General features: G+C 43.0%; 1 pseudogene; it reads right to left on the bottom strand.

The window, feature by feature from the left end:
- Positions 1-15068: 15068 nt before the first annotated feature.
- On the bottom strand, positions 15069-16520 carry LOC110538918 (annotated as a pseudogene).
- Positions 16521-19364: the final 2844 nt, after the last annotated feature.

Raw genomic sequence — 19364 nt, 5'->3', positions numbered from 1 at the left:
TTAAATAGACTTTGCGGTAGGCTAGTATACATAATGATATTATTATGGATAGAAACGAGAATATTTGTATTTGTCAAACGGCAGTCAAGCATCGATATTTATTGGAAAGGAGCATCAAGATCACAGTGCATTTTCACCACCCTGTGAAGTTCATTGTAATTTATTTAATCTCTAGCCTAATAAACTACATGGTTTCCCGAGTCGTAGTGGGAGGACCACTCAACATATCCCTCCAAGTTTACTTCGATTTGATGGTTATTATATAGATATTTGCGCATAAAAAGATTTCCAACGACATTTCTCGCATAATTAATCGTAACAACACAAAAAAGTCTCACCTTGTCTAGTTTATTTTGTTTTGTCAACATTTGGAAAGTTTACCGACAAAGTTTCCACCAGGCCTGTCATGACATTTATCCAACATGTAGTATAAAAATGTTGGATGGAAACCTGCTTATTTTGGCCACAGATGTTCATGCAAATATTCTAAAATCCGCATAAAGAAAATAAGCGCATTTATGCATAACACGTTATCCGCACTATATCTGTGAGCTGCTGTCTAGTAGCGCTGTCATGTACTGTCATGTTGTCTTGTCTCTGTCCTTTCCCTTCACCCTGTCTCCCTCTGCTGGTCGTGTTAGGTTACCTTTTCTCCCCCGCTTTCCCCCAGCTGTCCCTTGTCTCCTCTAACTACCCATTCACCCCGTTCCCCACCTGTTCCCTTTTTTCCCTCTGATTAGGTCCCAATATCTCTCTCTGTTTCTGCTCCTGTCCTTGTCGGATTCTTGTTTGTTTGTGTCCTTCATGCCTGAACCAGACTGTCGTCATGTTTGCTGTAACCTTGTCCTGTCCTGTCGGAATCTGCCGGTCCATCTGAGCCTACCTATGTTTGGTAATTAAAGAAGCTCTGTTTAAGTTGATTCGCTTTTGGGTCCTCATTCACGCACCGTAACAGAAGAATCCGACCAAGAATGGACCCAGCGACTTCGGATCCTCTCCACTCAGCCGTCGAGATCCAGGGAGCGATGCTAGGCAGACACAAGCAGGAATTGTCTGCTGCTCGACATGCCGTTGAGACCCTGGCCACCCAAGTCTCCAACCTCACAGAACAGGTTCACCATCTCCGCCTCGATCCACCGGCCACTTCCAGGGCTTTCGAATCTCCGGAGCCCAGAATCAATAACCCGCCGTGTTACTCTGGGGAGCCCACTGAATGCCGCTCGTTCCTCACCCAGTGTGATATTGTGTTTTCTCTCCAGCCCAACACTTACTCCAGGAGCACTGCTCGTGTCGCCTACGTCATATCTCTCCTTATTGGACGGGCTCGTGAGTGGGGCACGGCAATCTGGGAGGCAAGGGCTGAGTGTACTAACCAGTATCAAGACTTTAAGGAGGAGATGATACGGGTTTTTGATCGATCTGTTTTTGGGGAGGAGGCTTCCAGGGCCCTGTCTTCCCTATGTCAAGGCAATCGATCCATAACAGACTACTCTATTGAGTTTCGCACTCTTGCTGTCTCCAGTGGCTGGAACGAGCCGGCCTTGCTCGCTCGTCTTCTGGAGGGTTTCCGCGCAGAGGTAAAGGATGAGATTCTCTCCCGGGAGGTTCCTTCCAGCGTGGATTCCTTGATTGAACTCGCTATTCGCATTGAGCGACGGGTTGATCTTCGTCACCGAGCTCGTGGAAAGGAGCTCGCGCTCTCCGTCGCCTCCCTCTCCGCATCACTACCATCTTCCTCTGCCGGCTCGGGTGCTGAGCCCATGCAGCTGGGAGGTATCCGCATCTCGACTGAGGAGAGGGAACGGAGAATCACCAACCGCCTCTGTCTCTATTGCGGTTCCGCTGGTCATTTTGTCACTTCATGTCCAGTAAAAGGCCAGAGCTCGTCAGTAAGCGGAGGGCTACTGGTGAGCGCTACTACTCCTGTCTCTCCTTCAAGATCCTGCACTACCTTGTCGGTCCATCTACGCTGGACCGGTTCGTCAGCTTCCTGCAGTGCCTTAATAGACTCTGGGGCGGAGGGCTGTTTTATGGACGAGACCTGGGCTCGGGAACATGACATTCCTCTCAGACAGTTAAAGGAGCCCACGGCCTTGTTCGCCCTGGATGGTAGTCCTCTCCCCAGGATTCAGCGTGAGACGCTACCTTTAACCCTCACTGTTTCTGGTAATCATAGTGAAACCATTTCTTTTTTAATTTTTCGTTCACCTTTTACACCTGTTGTTTTGGGCCATCCCTGGCTAGTTTGTCATAATCCTTCCATTAATTGGTCTAGTAATTCTATCCTCTCCTGGAACGTCTCTTGTCATGTGAAATGTTTAATGTCTGCTATCCCTCCTGTTTCCTCTGTCTCTTCTTCACAGGAGGAGCCTGGTGATTTGACAGGGGTGCCGGAGGAATATCACGATCTGCGCACGGTGTTCAGTCGGTCCAGGGCCACCTCTCTTCCTCCACACCGGTCGTATGATTGTAGTATTGATCTCCTTCCGGGAACCACCCCCCCCCGGGGTAGACTATACTCTCTGTCGGCTCCCGAACGTAAGGCTCTCGAAGATTATTTGTCTGTAGCTCTTGACGCCGGTACCATAGTCCCCTCCTCCTCTCCCGCCGGAGCGGGGTTTTTTTTTGTCAAGAAGAAGGACGGGTCTCTGCGCCCCTGCATAGATTATCGAGGGCTGAATGACATAACAGTGAAGAATCGTTATCCGCTTCCTCTTATGTCTTCAGCCTTCGAGATCCTGCAGGGAGCCAGGTTTTTCACTAAGTTGGACCTTCGTAACGCTTACCATCTCGTGCGCATCAGGGAGGGGGACGAGTGGAAGACGGCGTTTAACACTCCGTTAGGGCACTTTGAATACCGGGTTCTTCCTTTCGGCCTCGCTAACGCTCCAGCTGTCTTTCAGGCATTAGTCAATGATGTCCTGAGAGACATGCTGAACATCTTTGTTTTCGTTTACCTTGACGATATCCTGATTTTTTCACCGTCACTCCAGATTCATGTTCAGCACGTTCGACGTGTCCTCCAGCGCCTTTTAGAGAATTGTCTTTTTGTGAAGGCTGAGAAGTGCACTTTTCATGCCTCCTCCGTCACATTTCTCGGTTCTGTTATTTCCGCTGAAGGCATTAAGATGGATCCCGCTAAGGTCCAAGCTGTCATTGATTGGCCCGTCCCTAAGTCACGCGTCGAGCTGCAGCGCTTTCTCGGCTTCGCGAACTTCTATCGTCGTTTCATCCGTAATTTCGGTCAGGTGGCAGCTCCTCTCACAGCCCTTACTTCTGTCAAGACGTGCTTTAAGTGGTCCGTTTCCGCCCAGGGAGCTTTTGATCTCCTCAAGAATCGTTTTACATCCGCTCCTATCCTTGTTACACCTGACGTCTCTAGACAGTTCGTTGTCGAGGTTGACGCGTCAGAGGTGGGAGTGGGAGCCATCCTTTCTCAGCGCTCCCTCTCTGACGACAAGGTCCACCCATGCGCGTATTTTTCTCATCGCCTGTCGCCGTCGGAACGTAACTATGATGTGGGTAACCGCGAACTGCTCGCCATCCGGTTAGCCCTAGGCGAATGGCGACAGTGGTTGGAGGGGGCGACCGTTCCTTTTGTCGTTTGGACTGACCATAGGAACCTTGAGTACATCCGTTCTGCCAAACGACTTAATGCGCGTCAGGCGCGTTGGGCGCTGTTTTTCGCTCGTTTCGAGTTCGTGATTTCTTATCGTCCGGGCTCTAAGAACACCAAGCCTGATGCTTTGTCTCGTCTCTTCAGTTCTTCAGTAGCCTCCACTGACCCCGAGGGGATTCTCCCTGAGGGGCGTGTTGTCGGGTTGACTGTCTGGGGAATTGAGAGGCAGGTAAAGCAAGCACTCACTCAAACTCCGTCGCCGCGCGCTTGTCCTAGGAACCTTCTTTTCGTTCCCGTTCCTACTCGTCTGGCCGTTCTTCAGTGGGCTCACTCTGCCAAGTTAGCCGGCCACCCTGGCGTTCGGGGTACGCTTGCTTCCATTCGCCAGCGTTTCTGGTGGCCCACCCGGGAGCATGACACGCGTCGTTTCGTGGCTGCTTGTTCGGTCTGCGCGCAGACTAAGTCCGGTAACTCTCCTCCTGCCGGCCGTCTCAGGCCGCTTCCTATTCCCTCTCGACCGTGGTCTCACATCGCCTTAGATTTTGTCACCGGACTGCCTTCGTCAGCGGGGAAGACTGTTATTCTTACGGTTGTCGATAGGTTCTCTAAGGCGGCTCATTTCATTCCCCTTGCTAAGCTTCCTTCTGCTAAAGAGACGGCACAAATCATCATCGAGAATGTTTTCAGAATTCATGGCCTTCCGTCAGACGTCGTTTCGGACAGAGGTCCGCAATTCACGTCTCAATTTTGGAGGGAGTTTTGCCGTTTGATTGGGGCTTCCGTCAGTCTCTCTTCCGGCTTTCACCCCCAGTCTAACGGTCAAGCAGAACGGGCCAATCAGACTATTGGTCGCATCTTACGCAGTCTTTCTTTTCGCAACCCTGCGTCTTGGTCAGAACAGCTCCCCTGGGCAGAATACGCCCACAACTCGCTTCCTTCGTCTGCGACCGGGCTATCTCCTTTTCAGAGTAGCCTCGGGTACCAGCCTCCGTTGTTCTCATCTCAGTTCGCCGAGTCCAGCGTCCCCTCCGCTCAGGCTTTTGTCCAACGTTGCGAGCGCACCTGGAAGAGGGTCAGGTCTGCACTTTGCCGTTATAGGGCGCAGACTGTGAGAGCTGCTAATAAGCGTAGAACTAAGAGCCCTAGATATTGTCGCGGTCAGAGAGTTTGGCTCTCCACTCAGAACCTTCCCCTTAAGACGGCTTCTCGCAAGTTGACCCCGCGGTTCATTGGTCCATTCCGTATCTCTCAGGTCATTAATCCTGTCGCAGTGCGACTTCTTCTTCCGCGATATCTTCGTCGCGTCCACCCGGTCTTCCATGTCTCCTGTGTTAAGCCCGTTCTTCGCGCCCCCGCTCGTCTCCCCCCCCCCCCCCATCCTTGTCGAGGGCGCACCTATCTACAGGGTCCGTAAAATCTTGGACATGCGTCCTCGGGGCCGTGGTCATCAGTACCTAGTTGACTGGGAGGGGTACGGTCCTGAGGAGAGGAGTTGGGTTCCCTCTCGGGACGTGCTGGACCGTGCGCTGATTGATGATTTCCTCCGTTGCCGCCAGGTTTCCTCCTCGAGTGCGCCAGGAGGCGCTCGGTGAGTGGGGGGGTACTGTCATGTACTGTCATGTTGTCTTGTCTCTGTCCTTTCCCTTCACCCTGTCTCCCTCTGCTGGTCGTGTTAGGTTACCTTTTCTCCCCCGCTTTCCCCCAGCTGTCCCTTGTCTCCTCTAACTACCCATTCACCCCGTTCCCCACCTGTTCCCTTTTTTCCCTCTGATTAGGTCCCAATATCTCTCTCTGTTTCTGCTCCTGTCCTTGTCGGATTCTTGTTTGTTTGTGTCCTTCATGCCTGAACCAGACTGTCGTCATGTTTGCTGTAACCTTGTCCTGTCCTGTCGGAATCTGCCGGTCCATCTGAGCCTACCTATGTTTGGTAATTAAAGAAGCTCTGTTTAAGTTGATTCGCTTTTGGGTCCTCATTCACGCACCGTAACAAGCGCCCTTGCAAAGACCAGAGTACATTTGTATATATTGAACTCAACAGTTTGTGTGACAAAACTATTGGTAGAGTTGAAAATGTGATGGAAACATATTTAACTCTAGATTGTATTCGGTACATGAAGACAAGCAAAAACGTACATTTTGTGTGGACTTTTATCTGACGTTTGTCAAATGGCAACCAAGCATCATCACGTCACAGAATAAGACATTTATTGGGAAGGAGCATCAAGTTCATCATGTGCACTTTTCCTACCCTGTGAAGTTCAACAACATATTATCACGTGATTACAAGATTACTTCGATATGATGGTTAATATAGCAATATTTGAGCATTTCCACCGCCATTTCTCGATAATTAATTTGACCGACAAAAGGATCCCACCATGTCTAACGAACAAATTGTCTGTCGGCATTTATCAAATTGTACCGGTCATATCTGTTTTCATCAACTCGGTTGTGACTTTTTACATGCGTCAAGTAATTAATCCGCATGAAGTGGTCGGCTGAAAACCTGGTTAGTTATTGAGTTATATTATTAGCCTAAATCATGACTATCCAATCTACTCGTCAAATTGGGAATAGGAGGCTATTTTACATACATCTGCAAATACAATGATGCATGGAATACTTTATTATTAAGGTGCATTTGTATGGTGGAAAAGGGCTTCCCCTAACTGCTAACACGCGCCGCCTATGCATTGGGCTCAAGTTAAGACTGACAGAGAGGAAGAGGAGCTGGAGGTTTTACACAGCCAAAAATCTGTTCACGAAAATAAGCCCACTAAGTGAGAACATTCTACATGACACATGGAAGTCACTGCGTGTCAACAAAAAAATGTAAATAATCATTTACTATGTGAGACGTAGGTTATGTTATGAATGCACTGATATTTTGTCATTTTTTAAAAAATAAGTCAGTTAAGAACAAACTCTTATTTACAAAGACAGTTTACCGGGGAACAGTGGGTTAACTGCCTTTTTCAGGGGTAGAAGGACAGATTTTTACCTTGGTCCAACGCTCTAACCACTTACTGGTCCAACGCTCTAATCACTAGGCTAACTGATATAAGTGGACATGGCATTTCTGGAAAAAAATCTATATATATTTTATTGTGGACTTGTGCCTGTTGTCATAGAGATAGATAGAGGCGTCATCCATTTTAGTAAGGACATTGGTATTTAGGGCTTCCAACCTTTGAAAGTAGTCAACTGGGTAGGGATTCCTATGAGTTGTGAGCAATCAGCCAATGAAGAAAAATAAAATGTACTATTTTGAAATGTAGATAGCCTCAATGGCGCTGCCCATGCTGTCACTTACTTACAAACCCTTAACCAACAGTGCAGTCTCAGTGGCCTGTTGTTCACACACGTATCTGCCCTCTCATTGACTAGAATGGTCGAACCTGATCTCGCCTCCTCCTGCCTGCCTTCCATCTTTGCGGTAAGGCATTTCCATTGTTAGAGCGGTCACTTGATTATCTTGTCAATATCAATGTGCTAAGTGAGGGTGCCAAGACATATCAAATAAATACAATTGTATCTGTCACATGCTTACTTACAAACCCTTAACCAACAGTGCAGTTCAAGAAATAGAGTTATGAAAATATTTACTAAATAAACTAAAGTAAAAAATTGAATAAAAAGTAACACAATAAAATAACAACAACGAGGTAATATACCGGTACAGAGTCAATGTGCGGGGGTACAGGTTAGTTGAGATACTTTGTACATGTAGCTAGGGGTAAAGTGACTATGCATAGATAATAAACAGCGAGTAGCAGCAGTGTAAAAACAAATATATGAGTTTTGTGAAGGTTTATGGCTGCGTTTAGACAGTTGGTCTTTTAACCAATCAGATCAGCTCTGAAAAATATCTGATTGTGAAAAGATCTGATGTGATTGGGAAAAAAATATCAGAATTGGTCTGTCTGTCTGAACGCAGCCTTAGCGTGACAGACCCTAAACTGGACAGGGAAAAGCACAGGTACACACATTCGCGCAGACACACACACAAAGCATGCACTGCCAGAAATGTTGGCTATTGAACATAATTCGTGCCATTACACCGCTGCATTGGATTTTCACTGCAGGTTAATCTTTAAGTCATCACCTGGCATGCAGAGGACCTTTAATAATTATGACAAATAATTGTAAACCTTCACAGATATGTATTGAGGTTATGATTGTACCCTTAATTGAAGAACGAAAGGGATCCTAATAAAATACCAAATACCAAACGTGAAAGATATTGACAATACATTTTTTTTTATTTCACAACTGCTATCATATTGCCCAACCATTTACTTTGAAGTCAATCAACCAATTTGGGTAGCATATGTACTGCAGTCTATTTTGTTTCAATATACAGTAAGAAGAATATCAAAGTAATTGTCCTATTACGAAGAAGGACACAGATTCAGTCAAGAGAGAGGACAGATTCACTAAATATGGCCAAAAAACAGCAATCACCGTACGTAAAATGTATGCATGTATGTCTTTGTCACTTTGGATAAAAGCGTCTAATAAATGGCATATATCATTATTAGTATTATATTGTTTTTATTTTCTCCCGTCTCACTTTGGTTGTTTGGAAATGCAGAGGAAAAGTAGAGATTCAGTTGACGACCCATGGGAAATAGCTATGGTCAATGTGGTATACTAATTACATGTTACAGTATTAACGTTTAATATTGCTTGTTGGAAGAACTTGTCACTAGAGGTCATCCCTGATCCTTATTAAATATTCCTAGTAACATAATAACGTGTAATATACTACATGTGTTTGTAAATATCACACAAATACATGATTGTGTAATTATAGTGATCTAATGATCAGAGTTTACTTCTCTTAGGTGAGTTTATTAATCAATAAAGAACATTGCATTTTTTCTGAGCAAAAATACATGTGAAAATCAATCTTCAGGCTACGCAGAATGTATTTCTATTGGCCCTATTGAATGTTTTATGGTAAAGCTTGCCCTGCAGTAGCCTACACAGTAGCCTACACACCTAAATGTTTAGGTATAGGTTTATTGTTATACATTTTCACATAAAATGTCAAACACCATATACCATATACTACATATTTATTGTCAAACAGAATAATACATTCTCACAAATTGCAGCATGCAACAGTCTACTTTTCATTGCGTCAAGTTAACGGAAAATATATTATGTGATATTTTACACGAGGCCTACTATCTCATTCATATTTTTTATTAATTCCTTTTTTGTGTAGACTATAGACCTGCTCAGTTCGTACTATAAAATAGTATATTACCAAATTACATGACAGAAAATTGCTTTATGTTGTGCCAATATTATAAAATATATAATAATCGTCAATATTTAGCCTGTTTATGCAGTAGGCTAAACAATAACATTAATGACATAGTCTAGCTTATAACTTTGATGTTTGAAATTATGTCTTTCTTGAACGTTAAATTTGTATCCCGTTGGAATCGAATCACTGAAAATAGACAGACATTGCACTCTATAGGTTATAGATCGTTTTATTCCAATACCCAATTTTAGTTGGACTACAGGCCTATCCATAATAACTACTTACTATTATAGCTTTTGATGCAGGAGACCAATCCACGGATAGATTCAGTTTGTCTCGCGACTAACAATGCAGCATCCTTTACCCACCGCCATGTCCACATGCTCTATAGATGCAATAGATGATATTCCGTCGGTTAATTTTCCTTTGGACAAGTTATAGGTGTAGGATCTTAATTTTCTCACCCTGTTGTTACAGGACATTTCCTGTACACCAGGAAACGCAAACTTCATACACAGCCATCACCTTGAGACGTCTCAAGACACAGGAAGTGTATTCAAGATTCAAAAACGCTTATAAAGTTTGTCATTTCCACTTAAACATTTCAGACTTGGTTTGCCAAAACTAAAAATGTCCATTAATTTTAATCCACACAATAATTCACATTTCCTTCTTGTTGCTGCAGGATTATTTTCCTGCTGAGAGAAACAGTTCAAATGAAGATTCTGCATTTGTAGACAGAAAGTAGCTGTGGATGGTAGGCCCATAATACATTATTCTGTGACCGCATCATGGGAAAAAAAAATCCTCCCACTGGCAGCATTAAGCAAAAGCCTACATTACTAAATGTCGAGTTTCTGTAATTTTGAGTAGAGTAGTTCGAGGGCAAAGGTGTTTGTGTGTCAGTCCAGAAACATCTCTACAGTTGAAGTCGGAAGTTCACATACACTTAGGTTGGAGTCATTAAAACTTGTTTTTCAACTACAAGTTTCTTGTTAACAAACTGACGTTTTGGCACGTCGGTTAGGACATACACTTTGTGCATGACACAAGTAATTTTCCCAACAATTGTTTACAGACAGATTATTTCACTTATATTTCACAGTATCACAATTCCAGTGGGTCGGAAGTTTACATACACTAAGTTGACTGTGCCTTTAAACAGCTTGGAAAATTCCAGAAAATTATGTCATGGCTTTAGAAGCTTCTGATAGGCTAATTGACATGATTTGAGTCAATTGGACATGTACCTGTGGATGTATTTCAAGGCCTACCTTCAAACTCATTGCGTCTTTGCTTGACATCATGGGAAAATCAAAAGAAATCAGTAAAGACCTCAGAAAATAATTGTAGACCTCCACAAGTCTGGTTCATCCTTGAGAGCAATTTCCAAATGCCTGAAGGTACCACGTTCATCTGTACAAACAATAGTACGCAAGTATAAACACCATGGGACCCCACAGCCGTCACACCACTCAGGAAGGAGATGAGTTCTGTCTCCTAGAGATGAACGTACTTTGGTGAGAAAAGTGCAAATCAATCCCAGAACAACAGCAAAGGACCTTGTGAAGATGCTGGAGGAAACAGGTACAACAGTAACTATAGCCACAGTAAAACAAGTCCTATATCGACATAACCTGAAAGGTTAGCTGATTGTAGGTTTATATGATTGTAGGCCTAGATGAATGTAGGTTTATATGATTGTAGGCCTAGATGAATGTAGGTTTATATGATTGTAGGCCTAGCTGATTGTAGGTTTATATGATTGTAGGCCTAGCTGATTGTAGGTTTATATGATTGTAGGCCTAGCTGATTGTAGGCCTAGCTGATTGTAGGCCTAGCTGATTGTAGGCCTAGCTGATTGTAGGTTTATATGATTGTAGGCCTAGATGATTGTAGGCCTAGATGATTGTAGGCCTAGATGATTGTAGGCGTATGTGGAGTTTTATTGAGTCACCTGTTGGATGACTTCCTTCAGTATTCCTTTTGGAACAAAGGGACTCTACTGTTTATTCATTAGATCATTTTCAATCATACAAGTTATTTTGAGATGTATTAGATTGGCCAAGGTGTTATTGTCTTAATGAACTTCTTAGGTCTGGGAGGCAGTATCCTGAATTTCCACCTGTAGCAGCCTATAAGGAAATCAACAACATGCTGTTTATTGCTAAATTCTCTACAATACAACACAGCTAAGGATTACAAAAAGAGAACTAGTAAAATGAAATACAGATCTGTATTTATAGGGAGGGCAGTTTTATTCTGCATAGCCTATCCCATTTCATGACATATCCGTCTAATGCCTGCACACGAAGATATCTAATAAACCGTGAAATATCATGTCAGTTCTTCTTTTCAACTTCAATCGGTGAAATGCAAACACCCACATAGGTGTGCAATAACCCCATCCCATTGTCTACCCGTTAGAATTGTGTTCTCGCATGCGATTTGGAGGGAATATGCCTGTAGGTAGATGCGCAAAGCATGAAGATGGCTAAGAGTATGTTGTGAGATTGTTGTCCTGGGCCTGTACCATGGTAGGTCAAATTTGGAACACCATGTTAAGTAACACGTTGGTAGACCACAACTGAAGACCTGTAATTTTGATAGGATATAGGGCCATGACAACCCCATTTATTTTATGAAAATAATCTTAACACATGTAGCCAGCAATCATTTTCAACCATTACGTACATTCAAATAATTTAAACGTAGGCTACGTCATGATTATTATTATTATTTTTTTTTAAGATTCTGAGTTTGTCTGATTCATGCGCACGACATGGGCCATTCGCGCCAACCATTTGCAGATTTACACCTAGCCAAACAATTACGCTCTAATTACGCATGTCCTAAAATGGATTGTTTCTTCCAGGAAAACTCCTGCGTTGCACGCCCGCCTCCCACAGGTGGGCATACAGCCTTGGCTAGAGAGATATCCCACTGGGCAAAAAATGATTTAATCAACGTTGTTTCCACGTCATTTCAACAACAAACAAGTAAACGCAAAAAGACATCGATGTAAAGGAATTTGGTCTTTTTTTCACCCAAACGTTTTACCTAAATCTAATGGCATGGTGAAATTTTTTGGTTAACTTTACGTTGAATTCACGTTAGTTGACAACTCAAATAAAAACTAGACTTTGAACAGACGTCTGTGCCCAGTGGGATATTTCGCTTAGTGTAACGAAAATTACGTCAATCTAACAAATGAAATATTTTTCGTTTATTTTCAAATAACATAGAAATAAAACTGAACTGTGTGTGAGGGCTAGGCTGTAGGGCTATAGACGTGCATTGAGTGCAGTCCCATCACTTCGTGGATGTTATCGTTTGTCACTTCGCAAGATGGCTAACAAGAGGCCCATTCTGTGGAATTGTGACTTTATGGGATGCTATATGATTATGTGGTTGGTATGTAGGCATATCTGCAGGCTGTATCAGATATAGGCTACGCGCAAAGTAGTTGATAAGATATTTGTAACTTTGTGGAAGAATTCTTCAGAATACGGTTTAAAATTACCTTTGTGCTTGGGACCATTTCTGTTGGTTAGGTCTGTGAGATGATATGTTGAAAAATACTATTGATTAGCTAATATTGTTTGTTTATTTCTCGGCCCCAAAAAAGTATCTAACCGAAATAGTATCGAGATTTAAATTAGTTTTGGTTCTAAAAGTCAGTAGCCTTATTTTCTATCTGCATCAAAAACAAGCCTCAGTTGTTGGGCAGGCTACATATTTTGGTCTGAAATTCCATTGGTTGTGCTCAGACGTAACATAGGCTTACGTTCTCTCCCTTTCCTCCTTAGCTTCTTAGATGTTAAATCACCCATATGAGACTGAGCGATTCTGGACCGGTTTCGACTGACATGTTGGTGTACAACGCGCTCTGTGAACGCTGTAGGGTTCTGTGCCTTATAATGCAAAAAAACAACGTATGTGTCTGCTCTCAGTTTCCACTCTCTAAGCGGAGCTGACTTGATATGTCAGGTTTCAGACCCTACATTTGCGTAGCGAGTGACTTGGCACATGTTCTGACCTATAGAGACAATGAATCGATTGTTTCTCCCTCTGAGCAAGTGAGCCCAGTTTGGGAAATGGCAAATGAACGGTTACAGTCTAACGAGTCCACCCATTGTGATATTTAGAGCTCTCAATAGGAAGAAATAAATATTATAATTTTACGCCTACCTACATGTTCAAATGACCTCGACCAACCTGTACCCCCGCACATTGACTGTACCGGTACACCATGTACATAGCCTCTTTATTGTTATTTTATTGTGTTACTTTGAATCAAAATTTTGCCCTATTTTGCCCTGGTTTTAACTCCCAAACACTCCTGGGTGTAGATATCTTCATGTTGACGTACACCTTGATGGTCCCTGACAGTTTACATAGTTCAGGAATTGGGGAGACATAAATCACTGTCTAAACATGTGTGTTAGCGGGGAGGAAATTGACGATTAGAGTATGGCCAACCTGTCCGGAAGTTGTGCATTATGGGTGGAAGCACAGAGGTGTGTGTGGTGCGAAGTAGTGCAGCTACAAGCCTCTCATTGAAACTCTGGAGATGAGGATAAGCGAGATGTAGACCTATAGGGGAAGATTATGATGGCATTATATCAGTATTCAACACACTACTCGGCTACCTTCTAATAGCCATTCAAATAAATTCAGAATTATAAGAATCATTATATAACTGTTAAGTTTTATGGTTCTTTATTTGTATATCTCTGCATTTTGTTCAGTCAAATAAAATCATATGAATCAGCACAATTCCATTTTCTGACATTGAATTCCTCCACCTCATTCAATCAATGATTCCGTTTCACAGGAAGATGAAATGGTAAGGCAAATAGTGTGCTCTTGAACCCTGCAGTTTTTGGTCTTGGCCCGAATCGTTCTCTCCCAATCTAATTCGACCGTCGTTGAGACAAGTTAGTTTTACCCTACTAATGATGAGCAACTGGACAACATTTATTTCAATGTTTATAGAATCCAAGCTTCTGTTCAAATTTCGGTATCGTCCTTGATTTTGGAATAGGCAATATTGTCCTGTGTTTGCCGTTAACTAAAATAATAAATAGTTCCTGAACAGTTTAAAGTCCTTTAAATACAGTGTTAAATAAATAATCACCAAACAGTTATTTTGTAACTGATTTGAGAGTAATTTCTCAGCTCTGGGCCTAAATGGTACATCGCTGCAGAATAAGGTGGACGGGCCTACCTGAAGCTATGAGGATGACGAAAGGAAACGGACCAAGTTCTGTTATTAACGTATTGTTTGATGTAATATATGACCACCAATTTAGTAATTTAGGTCATGAAAATAAAAGCCTCCATTTGTTATTGTGATGAACATGCATTCATGTGGTCAATGCATCATAGGTATTTCATTTCTTATTACTATTATGATTATTATTATTATTATTAAGTTATTATTTTCATTAGAATTTTGTTATTTTTATGACAACAATAATGGTTGACACTTACCATTCATTTAGGCCTACTGATCATGGTCAATAATATCCTTATTGTAGCCGACTAACTTAAATTCAAACTCTAAAAAGGAAAAAAGGACATCCATCTAAATATAGTTTCTAAATATAGTTAAAGCTCGAATCAAACACGATAGATTTGAAATATAATATGCCTGATATGTTTTTAATGTTTGATTTCTCTCTTAATAATCAATCAGTTCTAGAACAATTTAAAAAAACAAGTGCATTATAACAAGAGTTCAATTGTTACTGTCTCTGCCTCAGTTCACATTAAGGTCATAAGTAAAACGTACCTTCAAATCGATATTTCAGTCGGACATATGTCCACACTATCTCTGTTTCGAAAAGTGCTGAAAATCTTACCGTTACCCTAAACCGCAGCAAGAAAAGAAAAGCAGTAATGAGTTATTCAAAATGTCACTTGTGGCTCTATCTCTCTCCAGTGCTCGTAAGCATACATAGGAGGTTTACACTCCACGGACTATATTCTGAAACAATGGAATGGGGGGCATCTTCAGTCTAGACACCATTAGGCAGTTCAAATATGTGAGACATAACAATTTCCGAGTTTATTTAATCTCTCCTGGTTTCTTCTTAAAGGGCCAAGAAAGCAAATGCCTCGATTTCCTAATGGGGACAAATAAATACAACGTAGGCTATTCAAATCTCATTGATTCCCAGCACAAGTAGAGAGCGTCCATGCAGGGCAATAGGCATAGGGGTAGTAATAAGACGGTTGGAGAGAGAGGAGAGGAGTCCGCAGTAGTTCTCCGGGGTTGTACTGTCTCTGGTCGTCTCGAACTAACACTTTCACCGCCACTTTCTTTGCTGCAGGGACCGGGGCAATCAAGTCGGCAGCCATTTGACGACGTTTTGTTTTATATCTACGATTCTGGAACCATATTTTGACCTGCGTCTGTCAGCTTCAGGGAAGCCGCCAGGTCTGCTCTCTCCGGTCCGGATAGGTATCTTTGGCGATTGAACCTCCGCTCGAGTTCGAACACTTGCCCGTGGGAGAACGCAGCCCCTGAGCGTTTTTTCCTCTGTTTGGGCTGATCCGAACTTTTATCACGACTGGCATCGTCTACGTTGTTGGAATCTGAAAGAAGATATAGTGCACAACAAGATGGAAAATGTATCCAAGGCTGTATGAAAACGAACCTCTCACCTTCATAAACCACACTATCACGGCCATATTAATACTTTAATGACATACATTACAATAAGGCTTAAAAATGTGTGTATGCCATGGCATAACATCCCGCTGCCTCGTGCATAAAGGCGTTGCATCTTGTGAGTAGAATAGCATGTTTATCATCACATAGGCTATAGCCACAAAATTATCCCTGCTGAGAAAATTCAGAGTACAGTATAACTGCAGTTATTCTGCAATTACTGCGTCCAAAATACCACTGCAGTTACTGCACTTTTGCTGCAGTTTCAAAACTGCTATTTTTTGTAAAGGTATTCTTTATTGAACCTTTATTTAACTAGTAAAGTCAGTTAAGAACAAATTCTTATTTACAATGACGGCCTACCAAGAGGCAAAAGGCCTTGGACTTGGATGTTCCACATAAAGTATTTTTAGAATACTAGACTATTATCCGGTATCTCACTAAAAATATCAACGCATGAACTTACCTGAAACACTAGGTTCACAGTCTCTAAGACCTTGTGCGTTATCGACAGAAGTGCATTCATGGGCCGTTTCGTCCTGCAAACTTTCTTCCAGAACGTCTGAAACAGGATCCCTGTTTTTCTCTGACTTACAAACGGCCAGGGCCTTGCTGGCATTGTCATCACTGAGACCTGAATCGGAGTCGTAACTTTTCTGATCGCTGACCATGCAAGCCCCTCGTCACTTCTACACGATGCGGGAAAGTCCTCCGAACCAGTATCCATTTCCCCAAATATTTTCCAACACGCATTCTTCGAGAAGCAGTCGTCGAAATCTGCCAAGTGTCCACTGTACTCTTTTTTTTTTTTTTTTTGTTCAAAATGGCTTGGATAGAGAAAGGCATTAAGGAGTTGCTGTGAAATGGCATTTTCAAAAGCAAAGTTTATTTCTTGTAAAAAGTGTAGAAATTAACCAATGGCAATTCTTCGGCATCGTATCCCCCTGAAGCGCTATGACTGTTTTGTTTTGTTCCTCCCATGTTTAATATCTCATTGCATTTCCACTGAAAAGGCGATGGAAATACGGCGTTCAGCCTATTCCCTGAGGTGTTATGCTTCTGCTCTGTGTAGCTCCTGCATCAGCCAACGCTTTCTCTCGTTTCCTGCATATCCAACATCACCTGTGACAGTGATTCCACTCCATTTCCTATTGGACAAGAGGAGAGGAAAGTATTGTGGTGATTGGCCACCATAAATTACGACACGCTCACTGCGTCTGGCAATAAATACCCTTTTGAAGGGTTTAACCCCTCACAAGCCAAACCAATAACCATGAAAAGAAAACGACCCCTTGAAATGAGAGTAGGCCTGCCTATTTTTGTCTTAACCAACGCACAACTGTAGCTACAACTGTAGCCAATCTGACTCATAATAAATTGAACTTCGAGGTTAATACTAATACAGTCTACCTTGGTGGCTGATGTTCTTCTCCCTATCCACACATACAGCTGTAGGCCTACAGTTTGCTATACTGTAGATACCAACAGTGGCATGTATTCATGGATGCCAAGGGAAACCAGGATTCCCAAAATATTTGACCAATAAAAATAACAAATGTATCTTTTGTATCTCTTGTTTTCATAATTTTCGTCAATTCGCAAGTGGCTGAATCTCATCAGAGAAAACATCCAAGCGAGGGGAAACAGCGCCCCTATGTTTAGCCCATGTGTCTGATGTTGTCTGGAACAAAAGAGTATGACATGTTGCTGCCTTAGCATTTGATTGATTCATGCCAGCAGGCATTTGGCATCCCTTGGAGAATTTTTTAAAATAATAATTAGCCAATCAGCTTTGAGCTGAGCTCAACTGTCCCGACACAGCAAAATGCCCCCAAGGGAGGCCAGTTTGGATTTGGCTTCACACCAATCAAGTCACATCCTAAGCTAAACATCATCATTGTCAGACAAATGTTTCTGGTCTGTTTTTTTGTTGATGTCCTGCAGTAGCCAGCTTGCTAAACCGGCCCTTTCCTAAGCTATGGATGGAGATGTGGATTTGGACTGGTGGTTTTGACTGAATTCTCTGTACACGCCAATGATTATGATGTGATTCTGATCTAACCATAAATTCATACATTGTGCTACTGGCCTGAGACTAATGAAGTTCAATATGTATCCTAGATGTAATGTAAACTCACCCCATTCCGTACAATGTCATTGTTAGCCACTAAAAGCCACTGCTAGCGGCTTTTACCTTCTGCACAGCCAGCCAGTTTTTTTAGCCTGGATGATACTCGCTAGTCTAGCTTCCCTGTCCCATCCACCGCTGCCCCCTGGACACTGATCACTTGGCTACATAGCTGATGCCTGCTGGACTGTCCATTAATCATGGTACTCCATTCTGTTTGTTTATGTTTTATCTGTCGGCCCCAGCCGCACTCAGGCTCTCTGTGTAGTTAATCCGACCCTCTCTGCCTAGTCAACGCCATTTTACCTGCTGTTGTTGTGCTAGCTGATTAGCTGTTGTCTCACCTACTGGTTTAGCTAGCTCTCCCAATCAACACGTGTGATTACTGTATGCCTCGCTGTATGTCTCTCTTAAATGTCAATATGCCTTGTATACTGTTCAGGTTATTTATCATTGTTTTAGTTTACAATGGAGCCCCTAGTTCCACTCTTCATACCCCTGATACCTCCTTTGTCCCACCTCCCACACATGCAGTGACCTCACCCATTACAACCAGCATGTCCAGAGATACAACCTCTCTTATCATCACCCAGTGCCTGGGCTTACCTCCGTTGTACCCACACCCCACCATACCCCTGTCTTACTTACTTGTTTTACTCACTGCTTTAGCACACTCTGCTAACCCTGATGTCCTTGCCGTGTCTGAATCCTGGCTCAGGAAGGCCACCAAAAATTCTGAGATTTCCATACCCAACTATAACATTTTCCGTCAAGATAGAACTGCCAAAGGGGGAGGAGTTAGCCTGCAAAGTTCTGTCATACTTTCCAGGTCTATGCGCAAACAGTTCGAACTACTAATTTTAAAAATTACACTCTCCAGAAATAAGTCTGTCACTGTTGCTGCCTGCTACCGACCCCCCCCACAGCTCCCAGCTGTGCCCTGGACACCATTTGTGAATTGATTGCCCCCCATCTAGCTTCAGAGTTTGTTCTGTTAGGTGACCTAAACTGGGATATGCTTAACACCCCAGCAGTCCTACAATCTAAGCTAGATGCCCTCAATCTCACACAAATCATCAAGGAACCCACCAGGTACAACCCTAAATCTGTAAACAAGGGCACCCTCATAGACGTCATCCTGACCAACTGGCCCTCCAAATACACCTCCGCTGTTTTCAACCAGGATCTCAGCGATCACTGCCTCATTGCCTGTATCCGCTACGGATCCGCAGTCAAACGACCACCCCTCATCACTGTCAAACGCTCCCTAAAACACTTCTGTGAGCAGGCCTTTCTAATCGACCTGGCCCGGGTATCTTGGAAGGACATTGACCTCATCCCGTCAGTTGAGGATGCCTGGTCATTCTTTAAAAGTAACTTCGTCACCATTTTAGATAAGCATGCTCCGTTCAAAAAATGCAGAACTAAGAACAGATATAGCCCTTGGTTCACTCCAGACCTGACTGCCCTCGACCAGCACAAAAACATCCTGTGGCAGACTGCAATAGCATCGAATAGTCCCCGCGATATGCAACTGTTCAGGGAAGTCAGGAACCAATACACGCAGTCAGTCAGGAAAGCAAAGGCCAGCTTTTTCAGGCAGAAATTTGCATCCTGTAGCTCTAACTCAAAAAAGTTCTGGGACACTGAAGTCCATGGA

The sequence above is a fragment of the Oncorhynchus mykiss genome, chromosome 12 (genome assembly GCF_013265735.2).
Source record: "Oncorhynchus mykiss isolate Arlee chromosome 12, USDA_OmykA_1.1, whole genome shotgun sequence".
NCBI lineage: Eukaryota > Metazoa > Chordata > Actinopteri > Salmoniformes > Salmonidae > Oncorhynchus > Oncorhynchus mykiss.
Note: the sequence above shows the minus strand (reverse complement) of the source record. Positions and strands in the feature narration are given on the sequence as shown.